This window comes from Bos javanicus, chromosome 4, assembly GCF_032452875.1.
Source record: "Bos javanicus breed banteng chromosome 4, ARS-OSU_banteng_1.0, whole genome shotgun sequence".
NCBI lineage: Eukaryota > Metazoa > Chordata > Mammalia > Artiodactyla > Bovidae > Bos > Bos javanicus.
In genome coordinates, this window is record NC_083871.1 from 100,574,672 (window position 1) to 100,593,771 (window position 19,100).

Genomic DNA, 19,100 nt, shown 5'->3' on the forward strand with positions numbered 1-19,100 from the left:
AACCTGGTGAGCGTCAGGGAGGTTGCAGAGTGATCAGATGTAGCATGACTTCTCCTCTCACTGAACCCAGGAAAGTGGAGGGAAGGCACTAAGATCTGGCTAAAGCCACTGATACAATTTACAGAGGAAATAGTAATGGACAGAATGCAGATAATCATGGGCATATCACTTGAAATCTTTTTTTGCTTAAAGCAGCAAATAGGATTCTCTTCAAATCCCCATTCCTGGTTAAAGAGCGAGGCAATTCTAGGAATGGTTGCCAGGCAGTGGATATGTCAGTGTCATTCCAATGTGGTTAGCCATTCTAGCCCCCCTGTGTTTTATGACAGACAACAGTATTTTAAAGAAAATACAGCACACAGACTAAATTTGTGCTACAAATATTTCTCTAGGGATAGAACAAAGTCTTTTTTTTTTTAAAGTAGAATATTTGGAGACCTGATGCTGGAAAAGATTGAAGGCAAAAGGATAAGGGAGCAACAGAGGATGAGATGGTTGGATGGCATCACTGACTCAATGGACATGAATTTGAGCAAGCTCCAGGAGACAGTGAAAGACAGGGAAGCCTGGCATGCTGCAGTCCATGGGGTTGCAGAATCAGACATGGTTTAATGACTGAACGACAACAACAAGTTGGAGTTTATAGGATAGCGTTAGGCATTACCCCTTCAATGGCTTTGTCAGATCTTGAGTCCACAACCCCAAGTCAAACCATTTGAAATGTATAGGGTACAATTAATTAAATGATGTTTTGTTTGTATAATGCTTCCCTCCATGGCCCATAAATAAACAAATTACTTAAATAAAGGAAAGGAAAAAAAATTCTTAAGCCAACTACTTAAAGTGAAAGTGAAGTCACTCAGTCGTGTCCGACTCTGCGACCCTGTGGACTGTAGCCCACCAGGCTCCTCCATCCATGGGATTCTCCATGCAAGAATACTGAAGTGGGTTGCCATTCCCTTCTCCAGGGGATCTTCCAAACCCAGGGATTGAACCCAGGTCTTCCGCATTGCAGGTGGAGGCTTTAACCTCTGAGCCACCAGGGAAGCCCATAAATAAACAAATTACTTACATAAAAGAAAGAAAAAAAATTCTTAAGCCAACTACTTTATTCTTAGAAGCAGTTGGATTTCCCCCACTGAATTAACAAAGCCTTATTGTACAAAGATGCATTTCAACCAAACCGAAGTACTTGGACATTTCTGGGAAAATGTCCCAGGAACATAGTTTCATTGCAGGAAAACTAACCTGCAAGGCTAGTTCACAGACATCACTATCTGTGAGGGTGGTTTATTTTTTTTTTAATTTTTTTAAATTTTATTTTATTTTTAAACTTTACATAATTGTATTAGTTTTGCCAAATATCAAAATGAATCCGCCACAGGTATACGTGTGTTCCCCATCCTGAACCCTCCTCCCTCCTCCCTCCCCATACCATCCCTCTGGGTCATCCCAGTGCACTAGCCCCAAGCATCCAGTATCGTGCATCGAACCTGGACTGGCAACTCGTTTCATACATGATATTTTACATGTTTCAATGCCATTCTCCCAAATCTTCCTACCCTCTCCCTCTCCCACAGAGTCCATAAGACTGTTCTATACATCAGTGTCTCTTTTGCTGTCTCGTACACAAGCACAGGGGCATCAGGGCCAAGCTAGGGGTGAGGGGTGTTACCACCTTAGGAAGCCATGTTAATACTTTATTGGGAAGCAGGAATGAAGACATGAAATATTAGACAATGACATGGGTAAGGCATTAATTGTTTGATGCGCCAGAATGTTTCACTGGTATTTCACAATCTGGCACTAGAAAAGAGAAATACCGAGGGATAAAGGTAATCAAAGAGGGATGGATGGTCTGGGAGCTTTGTCCTCGTCTAGTAGCTCCCAGGATAGTAATGAGGATTTATGAGCTATTTTTGATGTCTCTAAAAATAAAATAGGAATGACATGTTTATTCATAATAGCATTAACAGACTAATTAAAATGTTAAGATTCTTTGCTTTGGGCTGGGATTGTACAAATCCATTGTTGTAATATATTTATCTCAATCTATCCAGAGTTCTGACTACTGACAACTGCATCTATTAGATTAATGAAAAAAGAAAATAAATTATTCCTTAATATGTGCCTGTTTGTAGACAAAATTTTTCAAATCATGTGGTCTACAGAAGAAAATGACAAGGATAGTCTTGGCAGTGTAATAGTCAGTAATTACTACCCTAGAGAAGAGTCTGTCCAGTGGATCTGATGAGTTTCTGTTCTACCTTGGGGCCTAGGAAATGCTCAGTGATTATATATATTTAATCTTTATTCTAGGTACAAAGCAAATATGTCTTGAGCTTTCTGAGTAGAGACACATCTGAGCTAAATAAACACATGAAAGGTCAGCTTGGTTGAGCGAAGATGAGCTTAAGGTAAGTGACAGCTACCATCTCTCAATAACTTTAATTTCACAGGTAAAATTCTTTTTATAAGGTCCAGGGGCTTACTTCTTCCAGCTGGATATAAGAGAATGATAAGACACTTCCCTGGCCTTTAAGGAATACCTGGGTTGGGGCTTCCCAGGTGGCGTTAGTGGTAAAGAGTCCACCTGCCAATGCAGGAGATGCAAAAGGCATGGGTTCAATCCCTGGGTCAAGAAGATCCCCTGGAAAAGGAAATGGCAACCCACTCCTGTATTCTTGCCTGGAAAATTCCATGGACAGAGGAGCCTGGCGGGCTACAGTCCACGGGGCCGCAAAGAGTCAGACATGACTGAGCAACACTGGTGGGGATGGGAAAGGGGTACTCATGAGCTCCAGCTGGGCAACTGGGTAGCTTTGTCTTAGGAGAGCATGGCACCATTTAGACAAGTGTCTCTTCTGGCTTCTTATCCATGACAGAATCCAGTATCAGAAAGTGCAGTAAGATTTCAGGGAAAGCAAGGGGGCTCCTTGAGCCAAAAATTTTCAGTGTGTTTTTATGTGTCAAAGACATCAGTTCAGTTCAGTTCAGTCCCCTCAGTTACGTCCGACTATTTGTGACCCCATGGCAGTACACCAGGCCTCCCTGTCCATCACCAACTCCCGGAGCTTACAAAGACATAAAAAAACAGAAATGCATGGAAGAGGTTGTGGTGACCCAAGGATGAAAGAGCATATAAAACCAAGGAGGGTCTTGGAATGCAGGAAGGAAAAACCAGACCCTTAATCATCCTTCCCTCCCCCATGTTGTAACTATTAATGGATTTCAGGTCCTCCTGAGCAGTATAATGTGTCTCCCCTCCTACCTCATAGGGAGAAGGTATCTGCCTTACTCTTCCCTCCACCCAGTATACGTGCCTCATCCAATCATCAAATGACCCACAAGACCCCTATCCCACTCCTTGTACCCTGGGTATAAAAGTGGACTAAGGACCCCTGTTCAATGTTGGTTCTCCCTTGAGCTGGCCCACTGTTCTAACAGCATCTCCCACTCTAATAAACTTTATTTCCTTCTCATTCTGTCTCATGTCTGGAAATTTTTTTCCAACCCACTCCCGGACCACAACAGAGGTCACTCAGGATATTTATTTCCTGCTAAAGTAAAATCCATTTAGTGAGCCAAAGTAAAGGATGTTTGATGTCTAGTTCATTTTGAATTTGATTGCAGAGAAGATCAGCAAGATGGTCACTGGTTACTCCAAAGAGCTTCAGAAGAGAAGGGAAGGAATCACAAAGAGAAAGTCTTAAATCCTGCTGATCTCATTGTTTCCCCAGAGAAGGTGTGGTTTTTTCCCTTGTTTCAAGGCCAGTGGAGGCTTGTGAGAAGTTGAACTCTGTCATGGTACATGTGTGTGCACGTGCGTGGTGGGGCGTTGCAGCTTAGAAAGGCGTGGTGCTCAGAAAGCTTCTACTTCAACCTTTTTGACTTTCTTAGTGAAAAAGCAGGCAACAAATAGTCAGCTTTCTCCAAGGTGCCATTTCTACTGTCACAAATCTGGCTTCCTTTCAGGAGAACTCCTTGGATGTACCACAGTTGAATCCACAGACTTGTCTTGCTACTCAGAAGCTCAGATCTCTATGAGAGTTCTTGTAGATCCCAGCCCTGGGTCAGCTAATGACTAAGTTCTGCACTTTTAGTGCCTGACTCCAGTAATAATTTCTAGCCATTTCTTTTTCTTTGAAAGGCCTTTCTTACTCTTTAAATTCAGAATGATTTGAATATTGCAGAGGAGTCTTTAAAAACAGCAATGAGGCGTTCTCTTCACTGGAGACATTGCTATCATCCTAAGATAAGGAAAACCTGCCACCCCTGAGATAATTCTGACATCCCTTAACTGCATTAAGGAGATGCAGGAAATGGTGATTCATTGCAACAGCGAAGGGTATATTGGACGCACTGCCATTCAATTACAAGAAAAACCAGATTAAGCATTTAAAAAAAGCCGTCAAAGGAAAAGCTTTTTTTGGGGGGCGGGGGGGAGATTTAATGAGAACTATGCCTGCTAGAAGCAAAGATTGGAGAGGATATATAAAAAAACAACTTTTTTTTTAAAGCCCCAGGTGAAAGATTGAAAAAAGAAGCAGATTTCAGATTTTATGAAAACTCCACTCTCCTTTCCTTCATGCTGCTGCCCCCCACCCCACGCACCCCCGCAACCCCCCACCAAAAAACAAAAATCAGACCAACCTTTGAGAAAAACTTTAATTAAGTTTGTGTGGGGAAACATCTTAGTTTCTTTATTCCATTTTCTTTCAGTGGGTCTTTGGGGAGCACAGTTATTGAGTACTGTATATCCCCTTTGTTGTCTAACTGTACTTAAAAAGATTTCATCCCTCCGTCAGCTTCCTTTTAACTGAAGCCTGTTTGACCTTGCCCTAGGGTCCTGACCTCTTGTCAGGGTGAAAGTGCTAAGAACCTCTGCCCCCATCCAGGGTGACCCTGCAAACCCCAGCTTTCTTGCCCTCTTTTCTAGAGGTAGCCATTGCCAACCTGCAGTTTAAAATTTTCAGCTTCAATTGTTTTGTTTTGTATTCAAGTCAGTGTTTATTTCTTAAGGAACAGTAAAAATGTGAGGTTATTACAGAATTCCCAGATTTAAAACAAGAATTTTATTTTAGCACTTAATCTTTATGCACCTCTAAATGTATCGGCATTGTTTCAGCGTCTCAAGGTTTTATTATGATTAGCATGTGAAGAGTCTGAGGAAAACATTTTAAAAGACTGCTGTACATTCTCCCTCTTTCTGCACAAAGGTAATTTAACAGCTAATTATTGAAAATTCAAGCTTCCCAGGGTGTGAAACCTCTGGGTTAAACAATCGTTTTGCTCTGTTTGGTAGGGAAGACGAAGAATTCAACCAGTTCAAAGGTAAGAAATTCAGTTTTTCAAGGCAAGAAAATAATTCTCATAGTTTTCATCTTTTGTAAAAAAAAAAAAAGAAAGAAAGAAAGAAAGAAAAGATAGCTGTAGCAAAAGGGAAAAAAAGGTCAGGAAAGAATGAGAAGGATGAATGAGCTGGAAACTGATGCTATGAAAAAAATGGAAGCTATGGAGATATGTTTGCTTCTGGAAGAGAAGGCTGAGGTAATTACCATCTAGGAAGAGTTTTAGTCACACACACACACACACACACACACACACACACACACACAAGAACACGTTTTCTGTCAGCAAAGAACAAACAGGATAGGATGAAGACGGCTTACACTAAGGCAAGAGAGATTCCAGTTGGATCTAATGAAGATCTATGGAAACGCAAAGGGATCAAATACTGAGATGGAATGTTCAGGAAGGTTATGTATTTTCTTTCCCCAGTGGCTTCAAAGAAGAAAAGAGATAACTATTTATTTTGAATTGTTTGCCTGTATAAGGGTAGAGATATGGGCGGATGGTTTCTGGAAGTCTCTTAAAGCTTAAACATTTCTATTCTCTGATAGTTGCTTTAATGTTGTTTTTACTTTGAGATACAGTTATGCAAAGGAAATGAATGTTTCCTATCTTGATTAGCAGTGTTCCCATGCCCACCGTCCTTCATCTGACAAATCTCAAGGTCAGTCTTTCACTCCTTCCCTCTTACCCACATGTGTCCTCAGACTGACCAAATACAAATGGCTACATTTAAAACGCTGGGCAAGTATCAGGCGCTGCTTTATACAGCTACGTTCTAATCCTCACAAAAAACTCTGCTGCTGCTACTGCTGCTAAGTCGCTTCAGTTGTGTCTGACTCTGTGCAACCCCATAGATGGCAGCCCACCAGGCTCCCCCGTCCCTGGGATTCTCCAGGCAAGAACACTGGAGTGGGTTGCCGTTTCCTTCTCCAATACATGAAAGTGAAAAGTGAAAGTGAAGTCGCTCTGTCGTGCCCGACTCTTAGCAACCCCACAGACTGCAGCCTTTCAGGCTCCTCTGTCCATGGGATTTTCTAGGCAAGAGTACTGGAGTGGGGTGCCATGGCCTTCTCCAAAGAGAGCCAATATCAATGTATAGCAAAGCAGTTCAGTTTTCAGGATATGAAAAAGAATATCTATAGGAATTCTTTTTCAGATTCTTTTCCATTATAGGTTGTTACAAGACACTGAATATAGTTTCCTGTGCTATATAGTAGATCCTTGTTCATTATTTTATATGTAGTAGTGGTTATATTGGAGAAGGCAATGGCACCCCACTCCAGTTACTCTTGCCTGGAAAATCCCATGGACGGAGGAGCCTGGTAGGCTGCAGTCCGTAGGGTCACTAAGAGTCGGACACAACTGAGCGACTTCATTTTCACTTTTCACTTTCATGCATTGGAGAAGGAAATGGCAACCCACTCCAGTATTCTTGCCTGGAGAATCCCAGGGACAGAGGAGCCTGGTGGGCTGCTGTCTATGGGGTCACACAGGGTTGGACACGACTGAAATGACTTAGCAGCAGCAGCAGCAGTTGATATATGTTAATCCAAACTCCTAATTTATCCCCCACCTCCCTTTCCACGTGGGTAACAATAAGTCTGTTTTCCATGTCTGTGAGTCTATTTCTGTTTTGTAAATAAATTCATTTATATCATTTTTAAAGATTCCACATATAAGTGAAATATGATATTTGTCTTTCTCTGACTTACTTTACCTAGTGTGATTATCTCTAGGTCCATGCTTGTTGCTTCAAATGGCATTATTTAATTGTGTGTGTGTGTGTGTGTGTGGCTGAGTAGTATTCCATTGTGTATATGTACCACATCTTCTTTATCCATTCATCTGTCAGTGGACATTTAGGTTGCTTCTATGTCTTGGCTATTGTAAATAGTACTGCTGTGAACACTGAGGTACATGCATATTTTCAAATTAGAGTTGTTTCTGGATATATGCCCAGGAGTGGGATTGCTGTATCATACGGTAATTCTATTTTCAGTTTTTTAAGGAACCTCCATGCTGCTGCTGCTGCTGCTAAGTCGCTTCAGTCGTGTCCGACTCTGTGCAACCCCATAGACGGCAGCCCATCAGGCTCCACCGTCCCTGGGATACTCTTCTCCATAACACTCTCCTGTATATCCTAGTCAAAAAAAAAAAACAAAAAAAACCCACAACAACCAAGCCCCAGTGTAACAGGGACATTGAGGTCAGAAAAGTTAAGTAACTTTCCCAAAGTTACACAGTACAGGAATTAAGTAATGGCTTCCAGTTGTTTCTCATTTCATTTTACATGTTCAAAATTTAGATTTGAATACTGGAGTTTAAGGTTTCCCTCTATAGAAATGCAAATCAAAACTACAACGAGGCATCACCTCACTCAGGTCAGAATGGCCATCATAAAAAGGTCTATAAATAATAAATACTGAAGAGACCTTTTTATGATGGCAGCCACTTGGCTGCACCAATTTATATTCTCATCAATAGCATTGGAGGGTTCCCTTTTCTCCATACTCTCTTCAGTATTTATTATTTATAGACCTTTTTATGATGGCCGTGCTGACCTGAGTGAGGTGATGCTTCGTTGTAGTTTTGATTTGCATTTCTACAGAGGGAAACCTTAAACTCCAGTATTCAAATCTAAATTTTGAACATGTAAAATGAAGTGAGAAACAACTGGAAGCCATTACTTAACTCCTGTGCTGGGTAACTTTGGGAAAGTTACTTAACCTTTCGGACCTCAATGTCCCTGTTACACTAGGGCTTGGTTCTTTTTTTTTTTTTTTGACTAGGATATACAGGAGAGTGTTACGGAGAAGAGGAATGATAGGTTAGCTTTATATCATGTGGGATCTAACCTGATATTAGGTTGACAGTCTTTCACTGCATGTATCTCTTGGAAATACATGTGCCAAGAGAGAAGATTCAATTCCTGAGAGAGGGGTTTCAGAGGTGGTTGTCTTCCAGCGACCAACTTGTATGTAATTACTTCTGATTTATGCTCTCTACCCTGAGGATCAGTTGTGACCAGTGTGGCTGGTTGCCATCATCCCTGCACATGACAAGAGCCAAAGAAAGTCTATATAAAGAATATGAGGTGCTACATGTTGCTACAACAGGAATCACGTTGCCATATGTAAGTGTATCAAAGCAACATGTTGTACACCTTAAATTTATGCAAAGGTATATGTTAAAATATATTCAATTAAAGAAAAAACAAACACAATTTGACTGGCTTTTCTTAGAAGGGCTATGTGTTTGTGACTCATCTCTGGCATATTAAGTATAAAATTTAGTTTGTAGAATACTTGAGGATAATCTAGTCCAGATATAGCAAATATTGTACAATTTATCCCCTGTTGATCAGCTGTGGTTACCTGGAAAACACAGAGAAAGGATCTGAGACTATTTCCAGGCTCATGTTTGCCATGGTCATGAGGCAGATGGAAGCATTTGTTTCTCATAATTACTATCCCTAATATAGTCAAATTTGAATTTTATAGACCAGATAACTACAATCTAGATAGATTTCTGTCTTGACCAATAACGGTTCCAGGGAGAATAAGCACAGTACACGCTGCCATAATGCTATAAATAAGGTCCAAAAATTTGCAAATGCATAACATGCACAATCTCATTACTGCAAAAATAATGAAAAACAATACTTTTTGATCAGCTTTCTAGTTGTTATATAATAAAAAGGGTAAAAAACTTTTTTTCATCTATCAGCTATATAGAAACAGACTGGTTATTATAAATAAATATATACTGAGCATTCATTTTTTCCTCTCTTCTCCCCTCCCTACTGCAGAAGATAAGAACATTATCTTGCCTCTTTTGAGAACCAGGAGCCAATAGTCAATCACTTTGTCTTCTAGTTAGCATTGTCATTGGGTATGTTATGACAGGACTTCACTGTAATTTAGTACATTTCAATGAAAAGTATTCCAAATGGTAGTGAATAGTAAATGCACATCTTGGGGGCCTGTGAGTGTAGATCCCAGTTGCTCTCTGCAAGGATAAAATTTCCAAGACTAGTGTTTTATTTTATAATTTACTTGAACTTTAGGTTCATTCAATAATATATCCAAATTTGTTTTAATATACAATTCAAATGAGGTTGGTGCTCTAGGAATAATAATAACTGACATATATTTATCCTGAGGCTTTATGTACACACTAGCATATGACTACATGTGTTTCCCAGACCAGAGTGATGTACCCAAGGGATTATATAACTCAACTAGTAAATTTTAAAAATATTTAAGCTAAAGAGAGTCTGAAAGTGATTGGCTATTGCATACTTGCCAGGATTCCCTCTGTCCCTTTTTCAGGTTTACATATTTATAATAAACCTTTCCATTTCTCTCTTTGTTTCTTCTTTTATCACCATTTATTTCTCTCTATCCTAGAAAACTGTCATTTGGCTAGCTATGAGTTCAGTGCCTCTCTTGAAAACTGCCTTTGTTCTAAAGCAGAACTCCATTTTCAGGTAAAGTGCTACGAGGGATCCCAGTGCATCCGTTGTAGCTACGGGATGGAGTGAAGCAAAAGGGAGCCTTCGCCCTCAGTGTCTGTGCCTGTCTCACCTTCAATAGTCTCTACGAGGGATCCCAGTGCATCAGTTGTAGCTACGGGATGGAGTGAAGCAAAAGGGAGCCTTCGCCCTCAGTGTCTGTGCCTCTCTCACCTTCAATAGTCTCTTCTTTACTTCTTAGAAATCTGGGACTCTCATCATCACGGTTTGCAAACAGCTTTCTTAAGGAATCTAGTTAGTTATTAAAACATATGCTTCATTTTATACTTTTGTATGCAGAGAGATAAAATTTAACCCTTTCAATCTCTCAGACACTTGAGAAAACATATTCTTTGAAATTCTTTAAAAGCTGCTCTGATTGTACATTGGAGCTTCAATAATGAATAGAAATGTTAATTGACAGTGTGCTTATTTTATATTTCTAAGAGCAAGTGAATGGAGAAGTAGATTAACACACAGGAAACCATATGGGAAAGAGGTTGTTAGCAATTTAGACAATGAGGCTTTCACACTACCATCCTCCTGGAAACATCTTATCCTAATTATAGTCAAAATTACTAAGAAAATTTAAAGAACTTCTTGAGAAATGTCCTTTGACCCAGGTCTATAATGCTATTGGAAATATCTCAACACAAAAGCTTCTATAGCATGTTTATAAAATATTTACCTGTTTTCTTTTTTAAAACATCTCTGTTTTTTTTCATTTTTGCTATTTTGCTTCTTAATTATTCCTATTATCTGCTTCTCAGGTTAAGCATTATCTAAGTACCTGCAGTAAGAATATGTTAACTGATTCAGAGATTCTCTAAAAATAATTTAAAACTGTCCATTTATCATTTTTTTTTCTTAGAAATTCAGCCTATGAAACAAACCACTTTGGAGGTGGGAAAATGTACATATGTAATGAACTGATATGTTTAGATTCCATTACTGTCAAAATATATTAAATGCTTTAAAATACTGGAATTGAGTTCCTTGAGAATGAGGTGTCTTTGTATTGGACATTTCCTTTAACATATATTGTAGAAAAAAGGTTTAACCTAGTTTTAAATACTTTTTTAATTTTTAAAGATTCATATTTATGTTGTAATCCTGAGGATTGTTATTATGAAATATAAACTTTTTCATTGTTTGTTTACACATCTGGTATTAAGATTAAATATTTTTTTGTTTATGGCTATACTGCTACTCTAGGAATTTTAGAATATTTAGATTAGAGATTGGGCAGACTTCCTTCTCTTTGCCAGAGCACAGTTAATTACTTAGTCCTTTTTTTTTTAAAGCAATGAACCTTATAAGACATGAAGTTCCAGGCAAACAGTGTTTTCCAATGAGTGAAAGTTGCTCAGTTGTGTCCGACTCTTGCCACGTGGAATTCTCCAGGCCAGAATACTGGAGTGGGTACCCTTTCCCTTCTCCAGGGGATCTTTCCAACCCAGGGATCAAACCCAGGTCTCCCACATTGCGGGTGGATCTTTACCAGCTGAGACACAAGGGAAGCCTGTTTTCTAAGGAAGTCCCTTTTTTTATTTTATACTTACAATTACATTACATAACCATTAGATAGTCCCAATAGTCTCAGATAGTAAGATCTCTCTTTTCTTTTGAAGTTTGAGCAGTATTAAAACCTTCTTCTTTTTTTAATTTAATTTTCAAACTTTACAATATTGTATTAGTTTTGCCAAATATCGAAATGAATCCGCCACAGGTATACATGTGTTCCCCATCCTGAACCCTCCTCCCTCCTCCCTCCCCATACCATCCCTCTGGGTCATCCCAGTGCACCAGCCCCAAGCATCCAGTATCGTGCATTGAACCTGGACTGGCAGCTCGTTTCATACATGATATTATACATGTTTCAATGCCATTGTCCCAAATCTTCCCACCCTCTCCCTCTCCAACAGAGTCCATAAGACTGTTCTATACATCAGTGTCTCTTTTGCTGTCTTTTACACAGGGTTATTATTAACAGAAATAAACAAAATGTTGTATAGCAATTATCCTCCAATTAATTTTTTTTAATTCTAAGAAGATAAAAACAAAGATCTGGACCATGAGACACCTCTTTTGACCTTAAAACCTTCTATATTAGCTTAAAAATGTCAAAAGAGGTGTGTCATGGTCCAGATCTTTGTTTTTATCTTCTTAGAATTAAAAAAAAATTAATTGGAGGATAATTGCTATACAACGTTTTGTTTATTTCTGTCATACAACAACTCGAGTTTTGTTTTAGCTTGACTGCTTGCCTATGGTCGGGGTCACCCTTTACTCTTTTTTTAAAAAATAGAGATAATTGTCTATTATAATGTCTAATTACAATGTTCCTTTCTCCTGAAAGGCAAGGTTTATCTTCTAATGCACCATTACAAAGTAATAAGTATGATTAGTCAATCAGGGCAAGAGCAACATTTAAGAGTTTGCAGAACTTCCATGTTTTTATTCCCTTTCTCTGTAATCTGTACGTATTGTTTTATCTTTGCGAGAAGGGGCTGACTTCGTGGTCCTGTGGAAGAGGGTGGTGTTTGACAGTTTATCAATCCCATCTCTTCCTAGATACAGAGACTTCTGTCATATGGCCATTGACCAGGAATGTTAGTCTGCAGAATTTTTAAAGGATTTTTGGGTATAGTGGATATGGCAAATACTATACTGTTATAGGGAGAAGGCAAAGGCACCCCACTCCAGTACTCTTGCCTGGCAAATCCCATGGACAGAGGAGCCTGGTAGGCTGAAGTCCATGGGGTCGCTAGGAGTTGGACACCTGAGCGACTTCACTTTCACTTTTCACTTTCATGCATTGGAGAAGGAAATGGCAACCCACTCCAGTGTTCTTGCCTGGAGAATCCCAGGGACGGGGAAGCCTGGTGAGAGGCCATCTATGGGGTCGCACAGAGTCGGACACAACTGAAATGACTTAGCAGCAGCAGCAGCATACTGTTATAGACCTTCTGAAACATATCAGAGAATTTGAAATGATAGACACCAAATGAGGGCCTTATGATATTTGGAACCATTTCAAGGACAAATTGAATAAGTTCCTTCCTTAAAACCACTAACAAGGAAACAGGTACTAGCTTCAGAGTGGAAACTAGGAGCCCACACCCAGCTGTGTTGCCCTATTTAGAAATCGGATGAAGATTCTACAGGTCATGCTTGGTTGTTGGCAGGAGATCCTGGAGAATAACCTGACTGACAGGTGAATTCTGGAGGTAGCTGCCTCCGGGCAATGGGACATCCTCATCCCTCCCCAGTCCTTGGAATATACATTGTGGCCAGTGCTCCTGCAGTGGGAGCCATTCTGAAGAAGGCGCCCTGGAGAGAGGAGGGTTTTGCTGAGACCACTTACCCTGAAAAGGTGGCTGAACCCTCTTGGGGCCTCTAAACTTTTGAGATTCTGGCAGGCAGCCCAGAGACCAACTCTGCTTGCAGCGCCTGAGACCAACCTGAAAGGTAAGTTCCCGTATTTATTCAGCCCGCGTCCTGCCAGTCGGGAATGCTTGGCCTTTCCTTCAGTGTCTACTTGCCCTCTGTGTCTAGGGCCAGCTTGTGAACCAAGAGTGGTCCAGACCATCAGAGATGATTTTCCTACATATTCTATTTTTATTGTTTCTTCATGTTAGGTTTTCGGGGAGAAGGTAGAGATGGCTATGGTGGTTGTCAGGAAAGGGAAATTCAACTCAAGATTTTCCCCGTCATTTTATGAGAAGAAATTTTTCTGATGCACTGTATGGAACTATTTCCAAGATTTTGTGTATCTGTGCTATGTGAAGTTTTGTGGGAACAAGACCCACAACTTCCACTAATTTTCACAGAAGGTTGTGGCTTAATTTCCTGGTTTCTTTGGTGTTTGATACATTTAAAATTAGTTAATTAATAATTTATGGCTGCACTGGGTCTTCAATGCTGAACTCGGGCTTTCTCTGGTTGCGGCGAGGAGGGCTTCTCTCTGTTTGAGGTGTGCAGACTTCTTATTGGCTTCTCTTGTTCTTGAGCACAGGCTCTAGAGTGGGTGGGTTTCAGTAGTTGTGGCTCCCAGGCTCCAGAGTGCAGGCTCAGTAGTCATGGCTCACAGGCTTAGCTGCCCCGAGGTATGTGGGATCCTCCTGGACCAGGGATAGAACCCGTGTCCTCTGCATTGGCAACAGATTCATAACCACTGGACCACCAGGGAAGTCCTCACTGATGTTTGAAAAGGAGATGTAAGGTGATGCCATCCTATTTCCTACACAAGGATAGCTTTAAAACTGTATGGAAAGATTTGACTATAATCAGAAACCGACCAAGGCATTTTCTGTGCATTAGGAAAGTCCTTAGGAAAAGTGAAGTGGCTCAGGTTATTATGATAAAATCAGATGTTAATCCATAAATGACTTCTTTTTGGTATTAAACTAAATCCTTTTATCCAGAAAAAACAGAGTCACTGAACAAAAAATAATTGCTATTGAAGCCTTTTTCTCCCATGAGCTACTGCAAGATGAGTCAACAGCAGACACTGGCTGAAATCTGATACCACAAAAGTTTATGTCCTCTGTTAGTTCAGTGAAGGGAAATCTGGTAATGTGATTAATAAAAATGAATTATTAACAGGCAGATTAAGTTTGTAAACAGTCAAGAGTACTTCTTTAACTACTTTTTTCTGTTTAATTTGAAAGCCTTATAAATAGATAAAAACGCTGGACTAATGGGATTCAATAAAATAAACTCTTGTTGCTTTGGACTCAAGCTGAAATCAGAGTTATCTGTTCATAATACACATTGAACTGCAGTAATCCCTGTAATGATGTGTGTGTGTGTGTGTGTGTGTGCTCAGTCGTGTCTGACTCTTCGTGACCCCAAGAACTGTAGCCTGCCTGGCTTCTCTGTCCATGGGATTTCCCAGGGAAGAATACTGGAGCAGGTTGCCATTTCCTTCTTCAGGGGACCTTCCTGATCCAGGGATCAAACCCACACCTCTCAAGTCTGCTACAGTTCTTTACCACTGCATTGGCAGTCAGGTTCTTTACCACTGCATTGGCAGTCAGGTTCTTTACCACTAGCACCATCTGGGAAGCCCAGGAACTGTTTATGGTCCCCATATTTCTCAACTGTTTAATGATCTCTGAAAATTTGCAGACTTTCCTTTTGGTTCTTGTGCTTTATGACCTTGGCTAAGCTTCTCAACCTCAGAGTCTCAGTGTTCTTAGCTACAAAGTGAAGATACTATCTACCTTTATGTGTTGTTATAAGAGCTGAATATGATATGTTTAAAGCCTATTTTTGTGACGTGGGTCTTTTTATTTTTGTGAGGAGGGGCAGGTTTTCTCTTCTTTTTTGCAAAGGTATTATATATTTTATGTTGGGTATGTGGTATCAAAATTGAAGAATTTTAGAGCCAACAGGAATATGAAGGATGAGACCCCTTGCAGCCACATGAAATAGTGGAAAGACTTAGGATTTTGGCATCTCAAAGATCTAGGTTTGAATGCTGGGTTTGCCACTTGATTTTTAAAATACTTACTATTGATTCAATGTCAATATTGGCATTGACTGGAATTTACCTCCTGCTGTGGTTTAATCCCGGTTATAGGACCCTGGTGAGACTGATTCAGAAGAGCCCAGGAGCTATTTATGGCCCTCATATTTCTTAACTGTTTCATGGTCTCTGAGATTTTGCAGACTTTCCTTATGGTTCTAGTGCTTTATGACCTTGGCTAAGCTTCTTAACCTCTGAGCCTCAAGTTCTTAGTTGTAAAGTGAGGATAATATCTGCCTTTACGTGTTAAGAGCCGGATATGATGTGTTTAAATCCTATAGCACAGTGCCTGCCTGCAGTAGTTAGCTATTTGTTTCTGGCATTTGACAAGCTTGAATAGGAAAATGTTTCGGAACATGGAGGTCATTGCTTTGTGAGAAGACTGGTTACACTATAGCTCAGTTCTCATTCGGATCAATGATAGGTCCTGGTTTGCCTTCCCAGCAATAATAAGCTTAATTACACTAAGATAGCATGAGCTTTCGAATGTTTGAGGACAGACATTGCATCTCCTCTTCTCTAGGTTTTACATTTCAGTTTGTTGTTACATTAATAGTAATAATATTAATATTATTGCAAGAGATTATCTCAAGACCCTTTATCCTTCTGAACACAATTTCAAATATCAATTTCTCTTTTCAGTGTGGAATCTAAATCAGGGTTCAATATTCTGGAATTAGTGCCAGCAACACAAACTCAGAATATTGATTGATACTCAGTCACTGGCAAACCATTGCTGGAACTAAACAATACCTAGGATTGCCTCTTACTCTGAGTTACATATTTCAACTCATATGGATGGAGATTATATTTCTTAGATAGTGAAAAGTGAAAGTCACTCAGTCGTGTCCTCCTCTTTGCAACCCCATGGATTGTAGCCTGCCAGGCTCCTCTGTCCTTGGAATTCTCCAGGCCAGAATACTGGAGTGGGTAACCATTCCCTTCTCCAGGAGATCTTCCCAACCCAGGAATCGAACCCAGGTCTCCTACATTGCAGGTGGATTCTTTACTGCCTGAGCCACCAGTAAAGTTCTTGTTTAATTTCACTAACAATGTTTTTTTTTTAATTGGGCATCTGCTTTGTGTTAGACTCTGTTACACCAAAAAAATAAAGCATAAAAATATCCCTCCTCAATGGGTTTATGCCATCTTAGTGAAAAGATATGAAGCAGAGTTCTAAAAGGAGAAAATAAGAAAAGTGTCTTGTCTCTAGTCATTCAGCTTTCACACGATGTGTGCTTTACATTTAACAAAAGTTAAGTTATTGTCAGTAGTGATGCTTTACTTATTAAAGTAGTAAAACTTACATTAGAAAATAAAATGTCTTATAACAATAGATTTGAGGCTGTTACTATAGATAGGCTTCCCTGTTAGCTCAGTTGGTAAAGAATCTGCCTGCAATACAGCAGATCCCGGTTTGATTCCCAGGTCGGGAAGATCCACTGGAGGAGATACAGGCTACCCTCTCCAGTATTCCTGGGCTTCCCCTGTGACTCAGCTGGTAAAGAATCCAGTGTGGGAGACCTGGGTTTGATCTCTGCGTTGGGAAGATGCCCTGAAGAAGGGAATGGCTACCCACTGCAGTCTTCTGGCCTGGAGAATTTCATGGACTGTATAGTCCAAGGGGTCAGACACGACTGAGCGACTTTCACTTCACTTCACTGTAGATACAGTGGAAGATGCTGAGTGGTGTCTCCGCCATTGGCATCTGCAGGCTGAACTGGAATGAAGAATCACTCTCACCCAGCACAGCCCTTATTCTCTACTCGAGTCTGGGAACTGTTTTCCTTCTGAGATAGTATTAACACCAGATCAAAGACACAGTGGTCCTCCGTGGCCTGGGTGATTTCACACAGAGGTGTCTGCTGCACCTCTCTCCACCTCTCTGCCTGGGGAGCACAGAACATTTTTAGGTACCTCTCACTCACCCTGTGACCCTGAGGCCCTGCACTGCTGTGCTTGTTGTTCCAGCTTTCCCCATCTGTTTGTGTTGTCCTGATATTGAAGAATATTAACAGACAGAGATAGCGATAGGAAGTCATGTTTCAACAATGCAACTGCTAAAACATTATTTCAGAACGATGAAAGAAAATTATTGCCTTTAATGTTTTATTTTCAAAAGTCGAAAACCATGTTTTGTTTTGTTTTTCAGTGGAAACTTGTTTCAGAGGTTTCTCTTCCTTAGCTGTTCCTTCCCTCCATGGGTTCAGGAGGCTCCTGGGGTCAAGAACCAAAGAGAAGCTCTCTTTTCCAGGGGACCCAGGCTCATTTTTGCCTGGTGAGACTCTCATTTACCCTCTGTCCCAAGCTGAGCCTGAATAGAGGTTGTAAATATCTCTCTCCCTCCAAAGGGGATCAGGGCATTTTTGATGACAACACATTCTTTAGTGGGTCTGGAATGTTTTCCCCAGGCTTGTTTCATCTTGAGTTCATTTGGCTCTAATTTATTCTGGGCGGCATGTTTCTGCATCTGTCCATTCAGATAAGAGGCATATGTGTGTGTGTGTGTTTTGTGTTCATCTATTTGTCATTTGTATTGCTGATTAAAAGCCATAGATAAATACGCTTTTCAGCATCAAGAGAGGCTAATCACAAATAACATGTGGCAACCTCAAAAGATTTAATTCTGCATTTTGTTTAAAAGGCAGAAAACTTGAAAAAGTGAGTGGATCTCAGCAGGGTGTATGAAGATCACAGTTCACACTGGAAATAGTTCTTTCTTGTGAGCCTGACAATGTTTGCTGTTTATTGGGATGGACCCGTCAAAGTCCCTCCTCTCTCTTCCATTTGAGTCTATTGTCCTCTAAATGGCACCTTCTCATGAGCACTTACCCTTGCCCTACTGTGCCAGCTGACATTTTACTAGTCTGTAATTAAGAAACTTGGTTTTATATGAGTCCTATAAGATCTGTTTATTTGTCAACTCTGCAGATAAACCCTTCTACCCTGGAGGTATCCCAGGGACAGGAACCATCTGTCATCACTTCCAGATAAATGTCTAAAGCCACTTGGTTATTAGTTTTCTGCCTGCTTTAATACCCAGATTTACCCTATCACTTATGGTTCTTGGTGTCCCAATTATGAACAAAATGGAAATTGTCTTGGTTCCCATCTGAGTTAAAATGATGAACTCTTATGACCCATGGTGGAGCTGAATAATGAGCTGCAATAAATGCCCAAATAATTCAACTAAAAAAGTTTTATTTAAGGAAAGTAGTTTGATTTTTATGTTTGATCTAATTGAAACAGATGAGCTTTGTGAAATAAATTCACTGGGTCACTGATCAATGCTGCAATTCACTTAGCACGGATGGTTAGGCCAAATATTCTCAAAGAGCTTATGGTGCCATACTGGGACATGGGAGTCATGTGATTGATGCAAACTGACCTGTAAAACCCAGGACTAGAAGTGCAGCTAAGGGGGAAGCATCTGGCAGGTGTTATTAGTAGTTTCCTAACTAATTTGTTGCCTCTCAACCCATGTGTAGTAGGCTGAATTATGCTCCTCTCCCAAGACAGCTGGGTTCTAATCCCTGAAATCTGTGAATGTGACCTGGTATGTTAATAGGTACTTGGAAGATCCAGCTAAGGATCTTGAAAGGGAGATCAGCTTGGATTATCCAGATGGGCTCAATGTAATCACAACGGTCTTAATAAGAGGGAGGCAGAGGAGATTTCATCACACACAGAAGAGAGAAG